Source organism: Oryctolagus cuniculus, chromosome 2 (assembly GCF_964237555.1).
Source record: "Oryctolagus cuniculus chromosome 2, mOryCun1.1, whole genome shotgun sequence".
Classification (NCBI taxonomy): Eukaryota; Metazoa; Chordata; class Mammalia; order Lagomorpha; family Leporidae; genus Oryctolagus; species Oryctolagus cuniculus.
This window is the reverse complement of record NC_091433.1, coordinates 6,879,408-6,906,243: the sequence shown is the minus strand read 5'-3', so window position 1 is coordinate 6,906,243 and position 26,836 is coordinate 6,879,408. Positions and strand designations below refer to the sequence as shown.

Sequence of the window (26,836 nt, the reverse complement as noted above, 5' to 3'; positions counted from 1 at the left end):
GTTGTTCTGTTTGTTAACAGACTTTCTTGATTTTTAGCAGTTTGAGCTTCACCGTATTGAGCAGCTTGTACAAATGGTTCTCAAACACTCCCCTCCTCCTATTCCTATTTTGCATGAGTATGGTACATTCATTAGAAACCATTAACTGATATGGAGACCTCCCGATTGTCATTATGGTTCACATTGTGTTGTATAGTTCTATGGGACAGAATAATTCCCTGTGATCCATGTATTCATCCCACCTCCTCTACCTCCAAACTCTTGGTAACCACAGAACTTGTCACCGTCTTTATATATTCACTTTTTTCCAGAATATTATATGGTTGTAATGGAAGGAAATCTTTTCAAATTTGTTCCTCTTGATGTACATTAAAGTTTTCTGTCTTTTTGTACCTGAATAGCATGTTTCCTTTTTAATAAATAAACGTTTATTTTATTTTTTTAAAAGCAGAGTGATAGAGGTTGGGGGAGAGAGAGAAGACAGAGAGATCATCAATCTTCTAGTTATCTTCCTGTAACACTGCAATGACCAGGGCTCAGCCAGGTCAAAGCCAGGATTCTGAAATTCCATCTGGGTCTCCCACATTGGCGATAGAAACCCAAGTATGTCATCCATCACCTCTGTTTCCCAGGGTGCACATGGGCAGGAACCTGGAATCAGGAGCGGAGCCGGGACTTACACCCAGGCCCTCTGATACGAAATGTGGGTGCCTTAACTGGTTTCTTAACTGCTATGCAAAACACCTGTCTCCTCATTTCCTTTTATTGCTGGAAAATTATTCTACTTTGAAGGTACAATAGTTCAATTCTCCATTCACCTCTTTAAACACATCTTGGTGGCTTCCAGTTTGGAGCAATTATAAACACTCATGTGTGGCATTTGTGTGGATCCAAATTTTCAGCACATTTGGATAAATTCCCAGGTAAGAGTAAGTATAGCATTGTAAGCAATGCTCCAGTTGTCTTCCAACGTGGCTGTACGATTTGCATTTCTACCAGAAATGAATGGAAGGTCCTGTTGCTTCATACCCTCACTAACATTTGATATTTGGAATTTTTTTTAATTTTGGTGGGTGTGCTGTGTTATCTCAATATTTCAAATTCCAAATGATGCTGATTATTTCCCTCCTATTTGTTTATAAAGAGTAAAACATTAGTTACTTATTCCCGTAAGAATCTTACACAGAACCACATAATGAATAATGACATTTTAAATTTTTATTATTTATCTTTATTTTATTTGAGAGGCAGAGAGAGGGAAAGAGAGAGAGAGAGAGAGAGAGAGAGAGATTGATTTTTCATCTCGTGTCCCACTTCCCAAATGCCCTCAACAGCTGAGGGTGAGGCAGGTGAAGAAAGAAGCCCAGATCTCAATTTGGTTCTCACAATTAGGTAGTGTCAGGGATTAGTACTTGACCAGTCACCTGCTGCCACCTACAACTTCCATTAGCAGGAAGCTGGTACGGAAAGCAGAGTCCAGAATGGGATGCAGGCAACTGACGTGTTATTTTTCATAGAGATTCATGTTTTTTTATGTTCATCCAGTATGTATTTAGCACTGACCATGTTCCAAGGTCTGGGTCAATCACGGAAGGTAACAGGTGTCATCTCTCCTTCTTCTAGGTATTCATGGGCTTAAGGGAGAACAGACACATAAACAACTATGGTACAGGGGAATACAGGCATTATGAGGGACAGTCCCTTGGAACAATCCCTAACTCTTACTCAATGGAATCAGAGGAAAGAATTCTAGAACTGAATCAAAAAGAGAGGAGTTTACTGCTGAAGGCAGTGACATGGAGCTCTGAACTAGGCAGCCTGTCTTGGGACAACTATAAGGACAGTTAAAAGGTGGTGTCACGCTGAATATTTACAGAGACAAGGATGCTGATGCTGACACCTGATCATTATAAATAACACTGTTGACTATCCAGCTGTGTTTTCAAATCGGTTTCACAGTAACACAAACCTATTGCTTTATTGTCTGGTCATTATAAAATTTATAATGTGTGGGGGCCGGCACTGTGGCACAGCGGGTTAATGAGCTGGCCTGAAGCGACAGTATCCCATATGGGCGCCAGTTCTAGTCCCAGATGCTCCTCTTCCAATCCAGCTCTCTGCTATGGCCTGGGAAAGCAGTGGAAGATGACCCAAATTCTTGGGCCTGCACCTCCGTGGGAGAACTGGAGGAGGTTCCTGGCTCCTGGCGCAGCTCCAGCCATTGCGGCCATCTGGGGAGTGAACTAGCAGATGGAAGACCTCTCTCTCTGTCTCTATAACTCTCTCTGTCTCTGTAACTCTGCCTGTCAAGTGAATAAAATAAATATTGAAAAAATAAAAAACAAAATTTATAATATGTATATTTGAAAGTCTAGGTGGCAATGTCATATGGCATTAATAATATGATACTGTGTTATTAAATGCAGTTATTGTATTTCTTGTTTATTGTCAAATAAACTTTTAATATTTTATTACACGATGAAAACAAAACAAAATAAAAATGTATCTAAATTAGTTAATAATTTCACACTCATAATTAGTATTCATACTTATAATATTCATACTTCTTACATGTATGTTCAGATACATGTATCAGCAAGATCAATCACTCGATGTCTATTCATTTCATTAAGGACAGATATCCTACATGAGGAGTAAGTGCACAGCGACTCCTGTTGTTGACTTAACAATTTGACACTCTTGTTTATGGCGTCAGTAATCACCTAAGGCCCTTGTCATGAGTTGCCAAGGCTATGGAAGCCTCTTGAGTTTTCCAATTCTGATATTATTTAGACAAAGTCATAGTCAAAGTGGAAGTTCTCTCCTCCTTTCAGAGAAAGGTACCTCCTTCTTTGTTCTTTGATGGCCCATTCTTTCCGCTGGGATCTCACTCGCAGAGATCTTTCATTTAGGTTTTTTTTTTTTTTTTTTTTTTTTTTTGGCCAGAGTGTCTTGGCTTTCCATGCTTGGTCAGCCCTTGTCCTGACTGTTGATGAACAACTTAATACTTTATCCCTTTTAGTATTTTTTTCCTACTTAATACTATTGGTTGAACTCTTTAATTAACACACAATTATTCTTAGGTGTTTAAATTTAACTGAAAAATGATCTCTGTTAAATATAAGAGTGGGAATAAGAGTGGGAGGAGAGGTACAATTTGGGACATGCTCAAGCTGACTTGCCCCAAATGGTAGAGTTAGAAACATACCAGGGGATTCCAATACAATCCCATCAAGGTGGCATGTACCAATGCCATCTCACCAGTCCAAGTGATCAATTTCTGTTCACAATACTGAATAGGTCACATACTGATAGGTCTAAGAGTCAAAGAGATCACATAAACAAGACTAGTGTCTGCTAATACTAACTGATAGAATTAAAAAGGAGAGAACGATCCAACATGGGAAGTGGGATACACAGCAGACTCATAGAAGGGCAGATGTCCTAAACAGCACTCTGGCCTCCGAATTAGCCCTTAAGGCATTCGGATAAATATTTTTAAATCATTAGTTGTGGCTAAAAATTTTACTAATACTGTGTGAATCCATGTTTATATATTCATTTTCACTTTCCCTGCTTTATTTGATCTCTGTGAATATAAGGAAAACATGAAAGTGCTGCTTAATTTTGTCATAGTTGTCTCTGGCCATGCCCAATCTCTGCCCAACTCTTTCTCTTGCTTGAGTTCTTGTCATTGACTATTCAATTCACCACAAAGCAGCCCAAGTATCATTAAAAAGTGAACCCATCTATCACTGTCCACACTTAAAATACTCTAACAAGGTCTTGTTGCTATTAGGAAAATACCTAATTGGTCCTCTGGGGTAGGGTCCCTTTCTATGTGCCTAATTATCTTCATTCTTTGCTTATAACTGGGATTAGGGAATCCTATATGCTTAGATTCATCCACACTATTCTTCCTGTTCCTAAGGTGTGCTGCTCCCCTTGGTGATTAACTGTTCCCTGAAATAATTGTATCACCTGTCCCTTCTGATCCAGGTCTCAGCTTTCAGTTCTACCCCAGAGAGGGACTCCCTGAGAACCCCAACCAAGGAAGCCCATAGTCCAATTCCAGTGACTGTCAGATTACCCTGTATTTTGATATTAAAAGCACCTTTTGTTATCTGAAATCATCTTATATTTTATTTATTTCCCTTTTGCAAGCAGACTTTTTTTTTTTTTTTTTTTTTTTTTTTTTTTTTTACAGGCAGAGTGGACAGTGAGAGAGCGAGACAGAGAGAAAGGTCTTTCTTTTACCTTTGGTTCACCCTCCAATGGCCGCTGCGGCCATCGCGCTGAGGCCGGCGCACCGCTCTGATCTGAAGCCAGGAGCCAAGTGCTTCTCCTGGTCCCCCATGCAGGTGCAGGACCCAAGCACTTGGGCCATCCTGCACTGCACTCCCGGGCCACAGCAGATAGCTGGACTGGAAGAGGAGCAACCGGGACAGAATCTGGCACCCCAACTGGGACTAGAACCCGGGTACTGGCACTGCAGGGGGAGGATTAGCCTATTGATCATGGTGCCGACCCACAAGCAGACTCTTAAGACATTGTCCGTGTTCTCTGATCAGCTTCATCTTTTGCATTTTGATTGCTCCTGTGCAACATAGACAAAAATGACTGAATTGACTCATTTTATTATATAATAAGGGAATTGTTTTTTTAAAACATACATGAGTTCCAAAAGAATTCATGTAGATAATATTTGGGAAACATTGCATTAAAAGTAGATCTAGTATCAAGAGTCTTCTTATAATATACAGTCACTCATCACATATGACAGACATAGATTTTGGGAAATGCAGCATCAGATGATTTTATTTTTATGTGACTATAATGGGGTAGAACATACCTACACAAACCCAGGTGGTATAGCCTACTACACACCTGGGCTATATATTATACCACTGTATAGGCAGTTTGACATTAACTGAAATGTCACCATGTGACACATCCTACTATATTACCTGTGAGTTCAAAATCTGTGAGAAAAAAATGTAGAAAAATTCTGTTTAGAACCATTCATATATTTAATCATTTACTAGGAAATAATGTTGCCTTTTCCAGCTTGTTACATTATTGATAATTTACCAGAGATGAAATTTGAAATTACTTAATCTGTGTGTATAAAAAGAAGCTTAAAGGCAATGAACAAATGATAGGACTAGTGGTGCAATCAATGAATGTTTCAAAGAAAGAGAGAAAGAAATAAAAACAGGAAGGCAGGAAGGAAGGACTGGAGGGAGGGAGAGAGGGAGAGAGGAAGAGAGGGAGGAAGGGAGGGAGGGAGGGAGGGAGGGAGGAAGGGAGGGAGGGAGGGAGGGAGGAAGGAAGGAAGGAAGGAAGGAAGGAAGGAAGGAAGGAAGGAAAAGTGAATGGTGGAAGGGGCAAAGGGTGAAAAAAAGAGAGAGAGACAGGCATTTGATGCAGCAGATGCCCACATATGTCCGAGTTTGTCTTGGCTCTGTTTTCCATTCCAGCTTCCTGTTAACGCACACCCTGTGAGGCAATAAGTGATGGCTCAAGTATGCAGGTCCCTGCCACCCATGAGATACTGGGACTGGGTTCCAGACTCCTAACTTCAGCTTGGCATGGCCCTGAGTGTTGCAGGCATTAGATGAATAAATCAGTTGGTGGGGGATATTTCTCTCTCTCTCTCTCTTTCTCTTTCTCTCTCTCTCTGTGTGCAAATAAATAAGATATTTTTAAAGAAAGTAAAATAGAGAAAGAAAAAAAATCACATTTCCAGTTGCTACAGAAAATAAAAGTTCAGTGTCTCTGTCAGATAATTCTGATAAAATTATACAGAATCATTCTGTGGACATAAGTAATTAAATCAAAGCAATTATATTACTTGCAGGCATGTACGTGCATACAAACACACACACACACACACACACACACACACACACTTCTAGCAACCATTGGAAATGAGAGAGCTTTCTAGCTCCATTGCCAATATAATATATTAAAAATCTCATATCAGCATCCCTGTTAACCTTCTCGCAGTGGAAAAATTTTACAAAAGAGATCAATGCTAAATCTGTAGACTATTGCAACTTTATACTTCTCTTTGAAATCTAACAAAATGGGTTTCTAAACAATGAATATACAGTAGAAACAATGCCAACAGATTTAACAGCCATCTGGTGTAATTATTCATGATCCCTAAAAATAGACTGTTAGAACACGCACAAGGTTCCTTCCTGATATAATTCAGTCATCTCTCTCTCTAACAACACATGAGCTGGCTGAGTAAGGGAAAAGCTGCTTTCACTGGGCAATTCTAATTACTTAATTTCTATCATCATGCAAATAGGTACCCAAAAGTTAGCTCTCAAAGTCACATTGCACATGCCTAACTGCTATTATTAAAGTTACCCCACTGATGCCCTTTTTTACCTCTTAGTATCTACTGCTAGTGTCAGTGCATATTTTCTCCAAGTTTTCTCATGCAAACAGATCCCTAATAGACCTCTGCCCTCCATCATCCACCTCTTCAATCAACCCCCAATTTGTTTTGTACTCATCATTTATTTGTTTAATATTCAGTGACTGATAGTGAGAGTGTATTAATATATCTTTGTTCACAGTAACAAAATGCCTTCTTTAAAATTTGGACTGCTTAAACATCTGAGACAGTTATTTTCTCTCCACATCTCAGTTAAATAATGATAGAACTCAAAAGGAGAGCACAGGTTGTCTGAAAGTTGTTTGCTTTTCTCTAAAGTCATTCCTCTGATTATTTGAAGCTGCAGTTCCACAGCTGTCAGGAAAAAAAGCTCTCATGCACCTTACATAGGAGAGGCTGTGTCCTCTGTGAACTATTTCCAGTCTAAACCTCTAATATCTTATCAAACTACTCTTGTTCATGCACCTTCACTATCTCCTTTACCCTCTCACTCTCTTTCCTATTTTAGCAAGCTTGACGGAGGAGACTCAACTCTGCAGTATAGTGATGGGTGTGACATAATGTCTACCTTCTTCATGGTGGTCTCTGTCATCTCTAACTTGTCACCTGTCGACTCAGTGCACATAAATAGGTACACAGTTAGTGAATCTGTTGAACACTATCCTTTCTTCTAGTCATAATTGACACGTGTGAGACTGGACCTCCTATTTTTTCTCTAGCTGCTAGTGGACTAGCACCTAGTGCCCCAGTTTCATCCAATCTAAGGAATGGAAGGATATACTCTCTACTCCTCTCAGAAGGCAGAGGGGGCCATGCCTTATAACATCTCTTAAGTGTATTTTTTATTATTTTCCTCAACATTAGTAGTGACAGGGCATGTTAGCAAACCATGTGTCTTCTTAGCCATCTAACCTCAACACAGTCTGTCATTTTGTTGTACCTTTTAACAAGTACTTCTTAACTCAGCAAATAACTCTATGTAGTTATTCATTTAAAAATAGCATCCACTCTCAGATTTCCACATTAATTCCCAGGTCTATGAATATGTTACCATGAAAATGTTTTAGACAGACTTTTCTAGAGAAATGAATGTCCATTATCTTCCCTATGCAAGCTGATGACACAGGAAAGATGTAGAATAGATTGAAACCCTTAGAGCAAGAGAGCTGCTGTTATAAATCCCAGACCAACCCTGAAGGCCTGGGTACCAAGAGTTCTGAGAGCAGAAAATCCATGCTTCAGCTCAAGCAGCAGTAGAGAACAGACCAACCAAGACTTGCTCTTTTTTTCTGCCCAGGCTCTCATCTGATTACATCATGTCCATTCACACTGGGAAGGGCCATCCACTTTCCTAAGTCCATCAATTCAAAGACTGATCTCTTCCAGGAACACCATCAAAGACAAACCAAAATATTTAATAAGATACATCTGGGCATCCTGTGGTCCAGTCAAGTTGACATATACAATTCTGCATCATACCTGGCAAAAGAAAACCTGAAGGCCAGCACCCTGGCTCACTTGGCTAATGCTCCATCTGTGGCGCCGGCACCCTGTAGTTCTAGTCCTGGTTGGGGCACCCGGTACTAGTCCTGGTTGCTCCTCTTCCAGTCCAGCTGTTTGCTGTGGCCTGGGAGGGCAGTGGAGGTGACCCAAGTGCTTGGGTCCCTGCACCTGCATGGGCGATCGGGAGGAAGTACCCGGCTCCTGGCTTTGGATCTGCGTAGCGCTGGCCATAGCAGCCATTAGGGAAGTGAAACAATGGAAGGAAAACCTTTCTCTCTGTCTCTCTCTCACTGTCTAACTCTGCCTGGCAAAAAAAAAAAAAAAGAAAAAAAAAAGAAAAAAAAAAAAAAGAAAACCTGAAGATAAGATCAAGGCTATAGATGCTGAAAAGAGAAGATGATTCTGAAATATCCAGTTTTATTCATATGGGCCTTTAAAGTGTAAAAATCTTTACTGGTGGGAGAGGAGAAATATAACATTCAAAAGATATTCAGCCTGCTGTTGCTAGCTGTGAAAATGAAAGAAGAAAGTAGCCATTACGGTCTGGGAGCAGAGCAAGGAGACAGAATCCTCATTCCTACAGTCATGATGAGTTGAATCTTGCAAATGTCTTCATGAACAGAGGAAGCCAACTGGACCCCAGTACCTCCAGGAAGGGCCACAGTTCTGCTGACACCTTTATTGTGTCCCAGTGAGTCTCATCAGCCTGAACTACAGAAACTTAAGAAATCGGTGCTAGTCTAAGCTTCTAGATTTGCCATAATTTATAGCAGAATCAAGATAAACTAATGCATGTGTTTACTATATCCATTTCTATGCAAAGAAATATTGTTTATTTATTGGTTCTTCTAAAATGATGCACATTGTAGAGGGATATAAAATTGGCTAGAATCACAGAAAGTATTTCTCTGAATCTAGAACACATTGCGTAATGCCTTTGTTCTGAGATGTGATCTCTGTTTCCCCTCTTTAGGAAAAGTCCATCCTTTCCATTTAAAGCTGTTAAAATAAATGCCATTTTCTTATGCCAGAATCATACCCATCTGTGGTGACCAATTGTGTATGTCAGCTAGACAGGGCCATAGAAGGCCCAAGAACCTAGTTAAGATAATTCTGGGTGGGTCTGTGAGGATGTTTCCGTAAAAGATTAGCATTTGATTTGTTAGAGTCAGGCAGGTAGCCCTCCTTAATGTGAATCTGCATCATTGGATCCATTGATCACCAAAGTCTGATGAAAAGGCAGAGGAAGGTTCTAGTATCACTGCCTCTTTAGTGGGCCATGTCATTAATCCTTTACACTCTTGGTTTTCAGGCCTTCAGATTCAGTCCTAGCAACCAATGCTAGGACTTTCAGTGGGACTTTTCAGTCTCAATAACTTCATGTGCCAGTACCTAATATTAAATCTGACATAGCCCTTCTGCTTCAGCTGACTAGTAACACCATCCCTGTTCCCTGAAGTATTCCATGACCTTATATTTGTTGCTTCCTACAGACTATGTTGTTTTTATACATGTACTCATATCTGGCTCAAAATGCCCCACAGGGCTTCGTGAGGTTCATCACAGTTAAGCAATAAGTCCTTGTTGAATGAATGAGTGAATGAATAAAGAATGTTTAAGCAAGTTTTTTTTTTTTTTTTTTTTTTTTTGTTCTACCTGTCCTCTTTTTAATTCAGCCCTTGGTGATGGAGCTATTCTTCCCCTTTCTCCTCTTCTCCATGTCATGTTAATGCTGGTATAACACATACTTTATTTCCAATAGTGAGGCTTTTGATAACATCCCTTCTTTATGCTTCATTTCTATCTGGAGCTCTAATTTTTTATGTCTTTAATTTTATAAATTAATTGTAAGTGATACTCAAAGAACCAAGTGAATTTACTCTCTAAACCCTGTTACTACAGTAGGAAAAAAGGAAGGAAAGAAGGAAAGAAGGAAAGAAGGAAGGAAGGAAGGAAGGAAGGAAGGAAGGAAGGAAGGAAGGAAAGAGATAGGAAGAGAGGAAGGTAAGAAAAGGGATTGGAGGGAAAGAAGCAGGCCCTATGCTTTTAGTTTTCACTTATAAAAATGACACAATGCCATGAATGTACAGTGTTATTATGGAAATGAAAAAATGTGGACTCTACAGAGAACCTTGTGTAGGCATTCTGTTAGTGTGCTTCTCCTACTTCTAATGTTTTATTTTTGCCCTACAGAATAGCATAATATAATTTCTTAATTGTTCTAGTTACATAAAAATGCCATTGGGAGTGATATGTTGATAAACCAGGACTCCAAGGGAAAAAACAAAGCAAAACAAACAAAAATACCTGATTTGTGGCATTTTCTAACTTTGGTTTCTTCCTCTATAGCTGATTTCAAGCTAACATTTGAAAAACAAGCTTTGAAAATTCTTGAGGAGTCGACAAAGAACTTCCATGGACTAGGACCAGCAGACTCCAGTACACCATTGGAATGTTTCTGGAGGATATTTTATAATGTGCAGAGTATACAATTTATTAAATAAATAACCTCAGATAATAGAGATATTTCTTAAAGCAGATTTTACTTCCTCGTGCTAAAATAAATAAGGGATATTTTTCCAATGTGAATGGAAACTGTACATATTTATTTGGCATGACAGAATCATAATATATGCATATATACATATATATATATATATACTGTTTAAAATAAATACCTTGGTGCTCCAAATTAATTTTATATTAAAATATCAAGCCAACAGGGTAACTTATTAATCAATTATAACTCCATCATTTTAAAGAATGACTCAAAGGTGTGCCTATCATGTGTCAGATAACAGTTTGGGGCACAGAGCAAATGCTGATAAACAAAATAGGCAAGTCTCTTTCATCAAAGATGCTTACATTCTGGTTGAATTATTTTCAGAGGACAAAAACAAAGCAACAAAGAATTATGTTATAAATTGTCAGGGAGAACAGTGGAAGTGGAGAGATTAGTAAGGAATATATTATGATAGCCTGGAAGTCAAACCATGGTGGCCATATTGGGAAAGGTGAAAAGAAAAAAGAAGAGAGGAGAGGAGAGGAGACGGGAAGAGAGGAGAGGAGAGGAGAGGAGAGGAGAGGAGAGGAGAGGAGAGGAGAGGAGAGGAGAGGAGAGGAGAGGAGGAAAGAAAGAGAAGAAAAGAAGAAAAGGAAAAAAAAGAAAAAGAAAAATGAAAGTTATACACTCAGCATGATAATGATGTACCCAACAGAATATGTTTCTGTGTTGCATAAAAATGTTGAATCAAAGAAAGGATTCGGAGGTGACTACTAGGCTTTTGAACTGTGCAATTTTTTTTGAATAGTGATGCCATTTAATGAAATGGAAAATATGTTGTGGAGAGGTTTTAACTTAGAGACACACATGCATTGCATACAGAGAGGGAGAGGGAGGTGGCTGAAGGGGAGAGAGAGAGAGAGAGGGAGAGAGAGAGAGAGAGAGAAATGCCATCTGCTGGTTTACTCCCCAAATACCTACAACAGCCAGGGCTGGATCGCAGTAATATCAGAAGCCAATAACTCATTCTCAGTCTCCCACAGTAGTGGTAGGGACCAAATTATTGAGCCATCACATGCTGCCTCCAAGGGAATGCATTTGCAGAAAGTTGGAATCATGAACCACAGCCAGAATTTGAACCCTGGCACACTGATATGGGATGCAGACATTCCAACCAATATCTTAACTGCTATACCAAATGCCTGTCCCATCATTTGATTTTATAAATACACAGAATACAGGAAATCTGACAAAGAACACTGAGGAATCACAGATGGTATGATACGAGGGGCATACAGATAAATTAAATGATCAAAATGCTTATAGATTAGGCAAAGGTTCATTATGTCTGGCACTGTAGACAGGTTGGATAAAATGAGAACTGGGACTGACTATTGGTTTAACCATATGGAGATCATTAACACCCTTGACCAGAGCAGTTTCAGTGGTGTATTGGAGAGAAAAATTGGATAGAAATGTATTCAAGGAAAAAAAATGGTAATTGAGGATGTTGGAACAGAAATGGAGCCAATTTTTCTTATATTTTTCTGTACATGAACTAGAAAGAATGAGGAGTTAGAGTGATGGCAAATCAAGAGAGAGATTACAGAGCACTTTATAATATTCAATGAGTAATATTAGAGATATTTTAAGAAAGAAAATTGGATGCTACAGAAAGGAAAAGGATAATCACAGTAGAAAGGCAACGGAATAAGCAAGTGATTATATGATCTAACGCAGAGTCAAGGATTCAGCCTTCCATAGGAGGGAAGTCAGGAGATATTTACTGTAGTAGAAAAGAAGGAATGAAAGGTATAGATGTAGATAGATTCATATATCAAATGTACAGACCAAGTACCTTAGGTTTTTACATTAATGGAAAAATAACCTTGGAAGTGTTGATGAAATGTGAATAACTTCAGTCTGATCAGGAGCTGCACATGGCCCTCAGGGCAAGAGAGTGGTGAGATGTTACAAACAGAAGCTCGATGGGCTCAGCCTAATCCTCTGCTAAGGGAGAGTAGACAAATCAGTCCTTATGGGTTCCTTCATTGGCAAGGTCTCCTCAAGGCACTAATGGTGGAGCCCCCAGTTCTGTGAGGGAGTAGGAGCTCCATCCTATTGTCTAACCTGCCTGAGTAGCAGAAAGAACTCTGTGGATCTCCTTTAGAACCAGTTGTGGGAGAGATTGGAGCTAAGTGGGAGAGCTCTGTCACTATGACAAGCTCAAAAATAAAACTTGCAAAAATGGGGCCGGCGCCGCAGCTCACTAGGCTAATCCTCCGCCTTGCGGCACCAGCACACAGGGTTCTAGTCCAGGTTGGGGCACCGGATTCTGTCCCGGTTGCTCCTCTTCCAGGCCAGCTCTCTGCTGTGGCCTGGGAGTGCAGTGGAGGATGGCCCAAGTGCTTGGGCCCTGCACCCCATGGGAGACCAGGATAAGTACCTGGCTCCTGCCATCGGATCAGCGCGGTGCGCCGGCCGCAGTGCGCTGGCTGTGGCGGCCATTGGAGGGTGAACCAACGGCAAAGGAAGACCTTTCTCTCTCTCTCTCTCATGTCCACTCTGCCTGTCAAAAAAAAAAAAAACCTTGCAAAAATGGACCCTGTGTGAGACTTCTAATCTACAGAAAAGGTTGTGAGATTCCTATTCTGATAGTAGTTTTGCTGCAATAAAATAATTTAGACTGTGTAATGTATAAACCTTTATTGCTCATGGTTATGAAGGCTAGAAAATCCAATTTCAAGGCAGCAACAGGATCATCTGCTGAGTGCTTTCAGCTTCCAAAATGATGCCTTGTCCTTGCATATTCCAGAGAGGAAGAAAGCTGTGACCCACATGGCAGAAAAGTAGGGGAATTCTCTGTTTATGAGGCAATTAATCCCATTCAAGAAGGCATAACTTAATCACCCTCTGAAGGCCACACCTCTTCATAATATTGTACCCGGGGCCATTGCAACAGGAATTTGGGGAAGGCATATTGAAACCATAGCACCCACTAATATTACTTAAAATGGGGACATTGTTTTCACACGTTCTCTAGTGATGCACTCGTGGCCATCACTTCCAACAAATCGAAGGTCTTTCCTTCTGAGCCAAGATGTGTCTTTGGAATCCTGTACCCCACTGAACTATGGAAGCTCATTACCTGTTCACCAGAGACAGGGGTAAAGGCACCACACTACCTTTACAATCCCCCACTCTACTGTCACACGTATGCCTCAGCTCAGAGAACCCAAAACTGAATTTCTGACTTCCTAGACTCCAGTACTTTGACTTGCTCAAGTCCTTCTGAAATCAGTTGGTGACACCTTGCTTTCCTTACATGTAAGATCTAACTAATCAGCCTATCAGCTTATGTCTGGATTTAAAATAGATCCAGAATCTCTCCCTTTTTTCAGTGCCTCCATCATTGCTTTGGGTCCAAGTTTTCATCATCATTATCCCAGATTACTGTAACCTCTGCCCTTAATCTGATGTAGTTTATTTTCAACACAACAGCCAGATGATCTGTCATGTCATGTCATTTCTTTGCTCACAACTCTTTTTTTTTTTTTTGACAGGCAGAGTTAGACAGTGAGAGAGAGAGACAGAGAGAAAGGTCTTCCATTTTCCGTTGGTTCACCCCCCAAGTGGCCGCTACCGCCACTGCTGCACTGATCTGAAGCCAGGAGCCAGGTGCTTTTCCTGGTCTCCCATGGAGGTGCAGGGCCCAAGGACCTGGGCCATCCTCCACTGCCTTCCTGGGTCACAGCAGAGAGCTGGACTGGAAGAGGAGCAACCGGGACAGAACCGGCACCCCGACCTGGACTAGAACCCCAGCATGCTGGCGCCGCAGGCCGAGGATTAGCCTATTGAGCCATGGAGCCAGCCTGCTCACAACTCTTAACTGTATTCCCATTTTCCTCTTGCATAAAAGCCACTGGACTACCTGGCCTCATATGGTCCTTCTCTGGCCTCAACAATCTGTCCTCCTTCACTCATCTCTTTTCATCTGGGCTGGGTTCTTCTGATTTCCTCTGCAAGGAAGTCTCCCCTCTCCATAGATGGCACAGGGGTAACCCACTCCACACCCTGCCCATTTGCTACCTTCTCCAACAACACTCACCCCAGCACCTCTGCCCTGCACACTGGCCAGGCATCTACCACTTTTAATATTTTCCCCTGCAATTATCACCATCTAATATACCTTAATTTAGCACAATCTTTATCTATTATTTACCTCTTCATCCTACAATGTCCTATTCTAAGAAAGCAGAGATTTTGATCAGCATTTGATCCTCAGAACCTGAAACAGTCCTTGGCACAGAAAAGTTTCTCGAAGAATAAATGGAAGGAGTAATAAATTTACGAATCCTGGTCTCAGCAATGTTCTTACCTGAGCACATCACTTTTTGAAATGTGGTGTTTGTGGAGTTTGTTTGGATCCAGTTTGTCATCAACTGGAAGAGAGTTTCCTTTGGAAGTAATTCTATAAACCATCAGCTCCCTTGGGGGTGCTTTTGTCAGCACTGAAAGTAGGTTTCCCCTCTCATCAGCTGTTTGCAGGACTGAGGGGAACTCTCTGTGCTCAGAATTGGAAGCCCCTGCCCCCTCCTGAGACCCTTGCAGTTCCTAGAGAATCTAGTGCCTGCTGAAAAGAGGCCTGTTGGTTGACTGAGCCATCTGCAGCCAAAAGGTCACAGCCAGTTACTTGTTATTTCAACAGGCATTCACTTCTTCCATTTTCTCCCTCATTTCACTCCCTTTGACTTGAGCTAATCCACTCATTATCTGCCTCCCACTTAGATCAAGCCCTCTCTCTGCTTAGTTCTTGTTCTGACTCTGCACTTGTTGCCTCCCCAGAGATTTTGTAAGAATCAATGTTCTCAGGCCACTTTTCAGGCCTAGGCCCATTTATTGTCCAAAAACAAAGGGGGACAAAACTACTTTCAAGGAAACACACCACTGAAAATCCCTTTTCTAAGCAGGGTACCTCTTGTCTACAGAAATATAATTCTCTGTATTTAATAAGGGAATGAGCTGGAAAAGAGCTAGTGGTTGTGTACATCTACTTTGATTCAGACATTGTGCCTGGCTCATGTGTTGTATAGTTGGTCTTGTGTACTGGTTGCATGTAAAATAGGTAGGAATCCTGTCCATGAAAAGATGGCACTTCTTGAAAAGGAAATACGACAGTGCCACTTCTCTGCTCAAAGTCCCTCTGCGACTTTTCATAAACCATTAAGATGGAGAATTCTAACTATGGCCAGGTGGGGTCTGCTTGACCTCATGTCCCACTCTACTCATTGCCTTCTAGTCTCCCAGTATCCAGAGATGAGGCCTTATATTTTTTGGAGAAACTCTGTGTTTATACATTTACCATTTCTTCTGAATGGATGTGCTCTGTCTCCCCCTCAATATAATCACTTGATTTACAATTACTCAATCATCATTACTCCAGATAAACCCTAGTTAACCATCCTGCCAGGTCTGGAAACAGGAAAAATACATAGTGGGGCCAGTGTTGCAGTAAACAACAGGTAAAACCCCTGCCTGCCCTGTCATCCTCTATGGGTGCCAGTTCAAGACACAGCCATTTCACTTCTAATCTAGGTCCCCATTAATGGCCTTGGAAAGCAGCAGACAATGGCTCAACTCCTTGAGCCCCGGTACCCATTTGGGAGACCAGGAGGAAGCTCCTCTCTCCTGGCCCAGACTTGGTCACTGCAGCCATATGAGGAGTAAACCAGAAAATGGAAGACCTCTTTCTCTGTCTCCCCTCTCCCTCTGTAACTCTACCTTTCAGATAAAAATAATATAAGTCTTAGAAAAATACATATCCTATGGTTTATTACTACCACATGTGAACACTCAATAAGATAAAATTTGTATTATTAGGCTTTATACACATCTGTATTTAAGTCACAATCTCCATTCTGCTTTATTTTTATTCCTGTGTATATTCAAGTATGCTTTTTTGTTATTAATATGTCTCTTAAAATAATCTGTTCCCTGAGGATAGAGCATGGCTTTGCTATCTGCAAGCTCCTTGGTGTGCAGAAGGCAGCACCTACAGAGTTTGCAGAAATTAAATGCAGTGGAATGAATGCATGCAGCAAGTAAAAGTAAAGAAAATGTAAATATCTTGCTGAAGTTCACTGGGATACCAAGGAGTTCAGACAAAATTTAAAGTGAATTACGTGAATTTTGATTCCAAAGCCTACATTTATTCTACAGCTCCTGCATGAACTTCTTCACTTATCTGTGGTCTTATAAATCTACAAGGCACCAGGGGCTAAATGGACAAGTCTAGTTGGCACTGAACTCATGACCATGATAGAAACAAAACAAATGAAAGCACCCGAGGCAGAACGTGTCCTTATGAAAGGAAGAAGCAAAACCTCTGGATTCCTGAGGAACCAGTACTTTGCTGCCTCCTCCATCTCCCAGATTTGAATTTGAGTACTTTAGTTGAGCTTAAGTTTATTCAGCTATGCCGTGCCATGTAAAGTAATTTGTAAGAAGGTCATAATATGCAACTGGATTCTGAGAGTCAGCCATGGTGAAATCAAATTGTGATGCTCCAATATAAACCCTGACCTTCGTCAAATTATTTAAACTTCCTAACCTGGTTACTGAACTTGCTACCCCCTAATTTAAATTAAAGGTACAGGCAGCATCTTCACATAAGTCCATCAATTGTGAAAACTGCCGTGCTCTGAAGGAAGAGGTTAATAACAGAGGAGGCTGTGCACAACTGGGGTATTTCTGTACCTTCCTTCAGTGTTTCAGTGGCTGTAATCTTGTTCAAAAAAAAAAAAAACAAAAAAAAAAAACAAAATCAAGTCTTTAAAACATTTTTAAAGAAGAAAAAACCAAAAGACTGAGGTCTACAGAGCAGATATTCCTTCCTCCTGAGGAGTCCCCCAATTATTATCTTGTCTCCAGAAACCACAAGGCAAACAAACCAAGTCACATATTTGTTATAGAAATCAAGAAATGCAAGAACAAGGGTCATTTTCAACAAGTCTTAAAAGTATAATAGCTTTTAAGAGATCAAATAGTCAGAACTGTCTCTTAACCTCTCACTGAAGTCCATTATTTTTCTCACCTTTTGTGTAATAGAAATTGTGACACAAGAGAATATCTTCCACACAAATTAACTGAATTTCCTCTTAGCACAGTGCTGAATATTTGCAAATAATTACTTGCTACTGAAAATTTTTTTCCTCCTTCTCTTGCTCTTCTTCCTCCCCCCTTCCTCCTTCTTCAATGTTTTAATAAGAGAGATAAAAGTGCCCATTTTTTAGCCTCGTGTTCTGTGACAGAGACTATATGATATGTATAAATACACTTCTTACATATTGCTCTATTAGGAGAATTGATAAATACTACTAGATGTTGACAATCACTTGGGTGTTGATTAATTAGAAATGAGTATGATAATATGCATTTCTAATGTTGCTTACTATCAGTGTTGTCAATGCATTTACTAGGAAATTTCAGTCCAGTAGTTTTCAATGTTCAAAAGTAAGTAATGGCACTGATTTTAAGCTTCAGAATCACCAGTTCCCTCACTCACTGATTTTCAAAACAGCCCCACATGGTTAAACAGGTAGGTGATGGCTATTTTCTGTTTGGTCCCTATGGAAATCTTTATGTGCCTTACTTATGGCCCTTACCATGATCTTCCTTATTTCAAAATTCTCTGTGTACTTCCGTACTGCTCTGTTTTATTCAATATATATTTCCATTCTATAAAACATTTACTGAGCGTTTCTTAAATGCTTACGTGGTGGATCTAGAGGTGAATTAGCACAGACCTTGAAGCAGGAAGACTTCATTCAGGAAGAGATAGAAACAGTGACAATATAATCCAAGATTCTTCATGCTGCCCCCTAACTGCAAGTGTAATCAGACCAATACAATAGAAAGAGCTGGACATTCTCCCTAACAGAAGCCTTAGCTACAGAGTTACTGGAATTCCTGCCTGAGATTCACATTCCACAGAAGTCAGTATCATAAGTGCTGTACACCCCAACATGTCTGTTTGGCAAAAGACCAGGCAAGGCACAGTTTGAAGCATCTCATAGCAATCATTAAGTTCATGGAAAAGAGAGAGAGAGACATCTCAGTGAAGTGCAAGTCTGCTGTTTGGAAATTAGTTCGTCCAGCCACATGAAGGTAGAAATGAGGATGAACGTAAGGTAGAGTACTTCTAATGGCAGGGAAAAGTTAAAGGCGGTGATATTGTTCAAGAAAAAATTACATACTTTATTAATTCCTAAAAATTAGCCTAAAACTAGCTTTCTTCATACATTTCTCTAGTATGTTTCCACCTAAATGAATACATGCCTTTGCAGACATAAGAGCTTGTAAATATGGTCCTAACGAAAGTAATTAGATCTCTAAGTCAGATCTCTAGGGATTGTGGCATAAACCCTCAGTTTCACAAGGCCATGATATAGCACAAATTTCGTTGATTTCACATATCTTTAAGGACGATTCTTGCACAAAGTGCCTTAGCACCTACCTTTTCTATGTCATTTGCTTCATCTTTTGGAATTTGTATGTATATGTGTCTCTGTGTTGTGACTTTCCACCAATTAGTGACCCTTCAGAAATGTCTTAGCAACTAAGTGAAATGGAGGTTAAAGGCCATCACTGAGACTGAATCAAGGAAAATAATGAAAAATTAAGCCTTCTAAGGCTTATGCAATTCAGCACTCAATAGTCAATAATCGTAGCAACCTTTTGCCCTCCTCCTTCTGAGGACGCTGTTGTGTGCATATCGGGAGTATTTAGGGTATTTCAATAAGCATATGCCTCTCTCCTGTTTGATGGAGATTGACTATGATAATGACTTTATCTGCTATCACTTCCCCTTATCTACTTTGAAGATCATTATTTGCTTTTGCCCAAAACACTGTAAGGTCTGTATGAGGAAGTATTTTACAAGAGAATAAAACTGAAATTCTGAGAGTTTAACAAAATTGTTTAATTAACATTAACTAGCTATATCTTTACAATAAGGCCAGGCTCTTAGGTGATTTTCTCCGGAGTGTAGACTGAAGTAAGTGAATCATTTTTATGAACAAAATATGGCCTCAGTGATGCATTCCCATTTCAAAGATGACATCGCTTAGGACTGTGGCATCTACTTTGACTGTTCTCTCTTGCTCTCTTAGATCATGTGCTCTGGGGAAAGTCAGCTACCTTGTAATAAAAGCTATGAAGAGAGACCCCTGGGAGTGAACTGAGAAGATCTTCTGAGGCATTCATCCAGCCAAGGGAGTGATCTTGGAAGGATCTTCCAAGCCCTGTCAACAGATGCAGAAATGGATTTATTGTTCCTAGTGGATATTTGCAATGACTACAGCTGGGGTTGAAATGGTAATTCAAGATGCATGAGATATCCTGAATCAGAAGCACCTAGCTAAGCTGCTCACAAACCCCTCATCCACAAAAAATATGCAATAATAAATAAGTGCTGTTATCAGTGGCTCAACAACTACAATACCAATACCACTACAGAAATCTACAGTTTAGTGTTACTGAGGTGGGGTTAATAACAAGCGTTATTTCTAAGCACTGCATCATTACAATTTTTAAGAGCATAAGCAGACAAAACAAATCCATTTATTACAATGTATAGCAAGAGAAATGGTGTGATATACAAGAATCATGGTAAGTTTTAGCACTGAGCATTTAATTTATAATTAAAGATTGTTTATCCACTATAATGTAAATGGAATTTAAAAAATGGGTATGGATGACATATTTATACAGGAAATTTAATAGTAGTACTTTATTGGTACTTTAGGGGCCAGTGCTGTGGCAAGCGAGTAAAGCCACCACCTGCAGTGCCAGCATCCCGTATGGGTGCCAGTTCAAGTCCTAATGTGGGCGATCCCAAGAGGCTGCCTGCCTAGTCCATGCAGTTAACCTGACTATTTGTAGGCGGCGGGAGCTCCAGGTACATTTCTTCCCACGTCCACCATCTGTCAATCAGATAAACTGCTCCCAGGTGTGGCCCAGGTCCACCTGAAAAGCTACCCTGGCTACATGGCCTTCAAGCTGATTGGAGAGGCATATTGGCACCACTGTCAGTTCTGTCCTATAGTATTGGTGTTTCCTTGAATTAGTTATACCTCTTATCCCTGCCCTGAATAAAGATGGACATGTTCTCCAAAACTTGTCTCCGATGCTTTTTGTGGGAAGGACACTGTCACCCTGCTGTCCTCAACAGTGCGGGCTTGCAGGACAAGCAACATTTTGGATTTTTTTTTTTTTTTTGACAGGTAGAGTGGACAGTGAGAGAGAGAGAGAGAGAGAAAGGTCTTCCTTTTCCATTGGTTTACCCCCCCAATTTGAAATGCAGAATTATAGAAAGAAACACAGATATATATATATATATATATATATATATAGAGAGAGAGAGAGAGAGAGAGAGAGAGAGAATCTTTCATCTACTTGTTCACTCCCCAAATGCAGTAGTGACTAGCACAGGGCCAGGCTCTAGGAGCTTCCTCTAGATCCTCCAGGTGGATAGCAGCTGCCCAAGTACGTTGATTATCTTCCACTGGTTTTCCCAGGCTATTAGCAGAGAGCTGGACCAGAAGTGGAGCAGCTGGGACTTGAATTGGCACCCATTTAGATCCTGGCATTGAAGGTGGAGACTTTACCCAGTACACTGTAACACTGTCACCCCCAATTTTTTATACCTTCTCTGATTTGATATTTCTCAAGAAATTTAGATTTTAAGCACCTTTTTCTGTTTACAAAAATGTCTTTTCTGAGAACCCAACCTATTCCAACAAATATCCCATCCATGTGAAAAAGGTGACTATCTCCACTAAACAGATTTTATAAGTCTACATATAAGAAAAAAATAACAATTTATGATCTGATTTATATAAATAAACACAGATTCAACACTGTGTTTTTAATTTTCAATGAAGTTTTCTTTATCCCCTATTCATATTTTTAGTTTGTTTGTGCATTACCTTACTTTGAACTCAAGATTGGATAGCCTCTCAGGTTAGATTATAGCTTGTTCTTTTCTTTGAAATTACTGCTTCTCTCCAAGATTTAACCACACTGGAGGTTTCAACTAAATGAGAATTAAATTTCTGTCTCCTGGCTCTTGGACAGACTTCGTTCCACTGTGCAGATTTCTTCCACTTACTGGTCCAAAACCCTAAAGCAACTGCCATAGGAATTTTGAAGTAAAGAAACCCTTGACTGGGACCAGGTCTAAAAGTGGTGACACAACCAGACCTGGTCATTTCAATGATTTCTATTGTCCTGACAGTTAACCCAATCAAACCAATTGTGTGATGGCACAGCAGTTTATATCCTCATTTCATCCAGATATTAGTAACTAAATAATAAAATTAATCTCATCATTTTATTTAAAACAGTTCAAATAAATAAAGTATAAAGAGAATTTTATTTTTTCAACATTTTCAAAATTTTTCCATATTCGCTTGATGTTTCTACTCAAGTATAATCCACAGAAGATCAGACTAACCTCTTTAAAGCGTACAGCTCTTGGGCTGATGCTGTGACACAGTGGGTTAAAGCCCTGACTTGAAGTGCTGGCATCTCATATGGGCACCGGTTCTAGCCTCAGCTGCTCCTTTTCTGATCCAGCCCTCTGCTATGGCCTGGGAGAGCAGTAGAAGATGGCCCAAGTCCTTGGACACCTGCACCCACGTGAGAGACCCGGAGGAAGCTCCTGGATCTTGGCTTCAGATCAGCTCAGCTCCGGCTGTTGAGGCCGTCTGGGGGGTTTACTAACATATGGAAGACTTCTCTCTGTCTCTATTTCTCTCTGTAACTCTGTATTTCAAATAAATAAAAATAAATCTTAAAAAAAAAAAAAGTGTACAATTCACCGGTATTAAGTGAACTCACAATGCTATGAAACCACTACTTCTCTTAGTTTGCAAAGCATTTTCTTCATTCCACAAGAAAACTTCTTCCCCTTTAAGTAGTCACTCTCCATTCTTCATCCCTAGCTCCAGCCCCTGGTGACTATAGCTCTCTTTTCTGTCTCTAGGCATTTATTTATTTTGAATATTTCATGTAAATGAACTCACAAAATATTTGCCAACTTTATCTCACTTCTGTCATTTAGCAATTTTTTCAAGCTCATCCATGTTGTACCAGAATGGTTTTTCTTTCTTATGGCTGCATAATATTCCACTGCATATTCTGTATTTTGTTCATCCATTCATCTATTGGACTATGTCCACATTTTGGATGCTGTGAATAGTGTTGTAATGAATGTCTGTATACAACTATTAGTTTGGTTAATTGTTATTCAAAATGCTGAAAGGTCCTACAAAAATAATTTTTAAAAGAAAAATGGATTGAGAGAAAAATAATTAGGAACTACTGGAGGGTTTGAGTAAAACAAACTTTCATATGTCGCCTAACTCACTTGTATTATTATTTAATTTTTTTCACTGCTACATATTCAGAGTCTAGAGATATCCTTTGTACATAGCAAACATTCTGTAAAATATTCTTGAAAAAATGTTACAAGCTTTATTTATTGTGATGTCTAATATTTCTGTTATAAAGGTAAAAAATATTTCTCAGATTATTACATTTAATTTAAAATGAGAAGACACCAGAATGCCCTGAAAAATAATTTCCATGATTTGCTTAAACTATTCATGATTCTACTGTTATGACCCCGTTCACTTTATTAGATCACCGACCACCTACTACTTTATGACTTAAAGCCTGTTCTCTTCAAAAATCTTTGGAGCTATTTCCGAGGGAGTCTGTTAATATGGAGTAAAGTAGTGGCTTGAAGCTTCATAGAGAGAGTACCATGTTTCCTGTTATTGCTACTGATGCCCCCTTGTGCTTAGCCTGCTTTATATTTCTCTGTCAATTATGCCTCATGTGTTCCAAATTCTGTAAGAAGGCTTTCACTGCAAAGCATACAACAATGGAATTATGACATGCTGCTCTTACTCTCTAGTTGATCTGTTACTTAAACCGAGCTCAGTGGAAAATATTGTTTGTATTTTCCCACTTAATTTTCTGATTTTCTTTGCATTCTTATAGATCCAAAAAATTCTTTGAAATATAAGGCTATTACAAAGGAAGAAAATAGCCATAATATCTAAGCTTATATAAACATACTTCATTTCAAAGTTGTCTTGCAACAAATAAATGTTTCATAATGGTTAAAAACTGTGCTCAGTATTTCATTTGAGACATGGGGAAATAAACTTTTTGTACCATAGACTCAAGAGTCTATTTGTCAATCTTTGTTCTCTGATTTGAATGTGAGGTCTAAAATTAGGAAGGGAATGGGACTGAATTTTGTGTTACAATTTCAGGATGCAGAACACAGGTGTTCATCAAACTCAAAAGAAGAAAAAAAAATAAAACCTTCGTAGAACCTGTAGAAAATGCCAAGACTTGAGTTTCAGACATCTGTACAAGAACAATGGTGTATGTCTCAAAATACTTTCCTCATTTTTGGAGGATGACAATAGAGAAACGGCCTGGAGATCTGAGATCTGTCATTTTAGAGGGCTCCACTGCTGAATTGGAGAGGATTGGAACATTTAAGCTATAGAAGAGTAATTATTTTCGTATCTCCATGACATTCCAAGTTAGAAGCCTTTGGTGATGAATATTTAATTAGCAGAATAAATACATTCAGATGGTAAATCTTCTGGCTTAAGGCCACTCCTGTTTTCTCTACTTTTCTTCACAACTTCAATGAGTATTTTATGAAGAAGCCATGAGTCTCAACAACACCAAGGTAACAAAATTACACTTCTGTCTGTCAGCTTCTCTCTCCCACAGTCGGATGTGCGTGAATTTGTGCACGGGCTTCAGCGGAGCCTCACCTCAACCTCCAGCCAGTCCCTACTACATCCACTCCCAGTCATGCTTCCAGAGGATTCGAGACACCACACACCAGCATTTGGCTCCTGGGAACACTTTAGCTTTTGACATTCCTCACACGCCTACTTTGGTTTGGGATGCTGATCTCCCTAGAACATGGCTGATAAACCTTAGGTTCTAGAATGGATAGAAGAGGAATTGCTTTAGCTGTATATACAATGTGTGTATGTCCTCAGAGACTACTTTTGAGAGTATGAAATGTGTACTACCTTTGATATTTTGAGACTTTTTTATCAGTGGTTTGAAGGTTAAGTTCATTATAGTCTTTTGTGCGTATGATATAGTGTATGATGTTATAAAGGCTCTATGGTAAATATACTCTATTCTCCTCAACTAGTACCCTCATGCATGTCATATCTACTCCATTCATGATATTCTGCCTTCTCAATATCCCTGTTGTTTCTCATGTAGTACCACTGAATTTAAAGCATCCTGTACCAGGCTGAAGGAGCCATTACAATACCATTGCAGCGTTGTGCAGGCCAACTCAGTGTGTCACAGGCCCTGCTCTGTGATCTGTTTGAAATATTAAGTGTTCCCTGGCATTCTCAACATCCAGTACTATTTTATATGTGGCTTTTCCTGACGGTTTTTCTTGCCCAGTCATGTTGATGGTCAGCCCAATTATTTCACTTGTTTCTCAAAGGTTGACTTTTACACCAATCCCTCCACCATAACCTCACCCAGAGAAAATCACTGTTTTTCACCCTTACTACAACTGGGGGTCAAAACAGCTCCCTCTGCATAGTCCTTGGTGTCCTGATGTGATGCCATTCTCTGAAATGGTCATTTCCAACATAATTGCAGTTCTTTCAGTCTTTTCTTCCTTATGCATTTTCCTCCTTTTTCTTTTTCTGATTGTATCTTTCATGTGTTTTTAGGAATGACTGAATGCCAAATACTCCAAAAGACACTAGGTAACTAAAAACCAGCAAGCAAAAATATACACAAAAGCATGATTCTTATCTTTGCTAGCTTCCCAGAAGATTCGCAGTCAAATAAGGGGAGAAGATAAAATTCAAAAACACTGAGGCCACAAGCACCTTACACAGTATATGAAAAACATTGTGGTAGGCATTGTTTTGAGAGAAAAGAATTAAGGAGAGAATAAAAATAATTTCTACCCACTAAGTCAATGAATTGCCACCTAGGGGGGAGAATGCATGGTAGCTCACAACCATGTGTTAGAAAAGCAAACTTGGCTCCTATAGTCCACGGATGAAGAAGTCACATTTCACTGGAGTGGTTGGGAAATATTTCCTGAATGAAATATTTAAGCTTAGTCTGAAAGGATGAATCGAAGTACATTAACTGGAGGAACTCGGGAATATTTCAAGGCTGTCATTTCCCTAAGCAATGGATTGCAAGATCAACTTTCTTTTGAAGGTGTTTAGAATTCACCCATTCATCTGAAAAAGATAAAAAGCATCTCTTTGGAAGAAGTGCAACAATATAGAGGATTGGTTTCAGTTTGCGTTTCCTCCGCAATCATTAGCAAAATCTTTGAAGATAACAAAAGTCAAACATGTGAGGGATGACAGACTAACCTTGAGACAATGAGTGTATTTCATTAAGAACTGAGAGACTTGGGTTGATAAGGTTTTCATAAAAAGAATGGGGGCAGATCTTACCGTTGGCTGAAGGTAGGCCATTGCTACCTGCACATTATATAACTGGTCCATCAGCAGCAAATTTAAGAAAAAACACTACCATATGTAAGTGCCACTTCTACTTCCTTTTTAAAAAAAATCATGTTATTTATTTATTTATTTATTGGAGAGATAGAATTAAAAATTCTGTCTCTATCTAAAGTGAGAGGGAGGAACAGAGAGAATGGTCCTCCATCCTCTGGTTCACTCCCCAAATGGCTGTAACGGCCAGAGCTGAGATAATCTGAAGCCAGGAGCCAGGAGCTTCTTCTGGGTCTCCCATGTGGGTGCAGGGGCCCAAGCATCTGGGCCATCTTCCACTGCTTTCTCAGGCCATAGCAGAGAGCTGGATTGGAAGAGAAGCAGCTGGGACTAGAACCGGTGCCCATATGGGAAGCCAGCACCACAGGTGGAGGATTATCCTACTGAGCCAGAGCACCTGGCCCCACTTCTATTTCTAATCCAGCTTCCTGATAATGCACTTGTTGGAATGCAGTATATGAAGACTAGACTGCTTGACTTCCTGCCACCCACATGGGATACCTTCATGGGGTCTGGGTTCCTGGCTTTGGCCTCGTTTAGCCCTTGTTGTTGTGGGCATTTGGGGAGTAGACTCCAAGGATGGCAGATCCCTCTCTAGCCTTGCCATTCAAATTTTTAAAAAAAGGTTAAAAATGGAAAGCAAAGTAAAATAAGATAGGTGATTTGTTGAAGATCATGAACACTCCAGTCTGGAGCAGAAGTTAAATTAAAACAAGTCCATTTACCCAGCAGTTCAATTATTTTTAAATATAGCTGATAGCTGGGGCCGGCACTGTGGCACAGTAGGTTAATCCTCTGCCTGTG

General features: G+C 39.8%; 1 long non-coding RNA gene across 1 annotated transcript; it reads left to right on the top strand.

Moving 5' to 3' along the window:
* The first annotated feature begins 1,744 nt into the window (after positions 1-1,744).
* Positions 1,745-25,176, top strand: LOC127486228 (uncharacterized). The gene is made up of 3 exons (XR_007912981.2): positions 1,745-1,938; positions 19,589-20,087; positions 23,765-25,176. It is a non-coding gene; the product is annotated as an uncharacterized lncRNA (long non-coding RNA).
* The last annotated feature ends 1,660 nt before the right edge of the window (positions 25,177-26,836 follow it).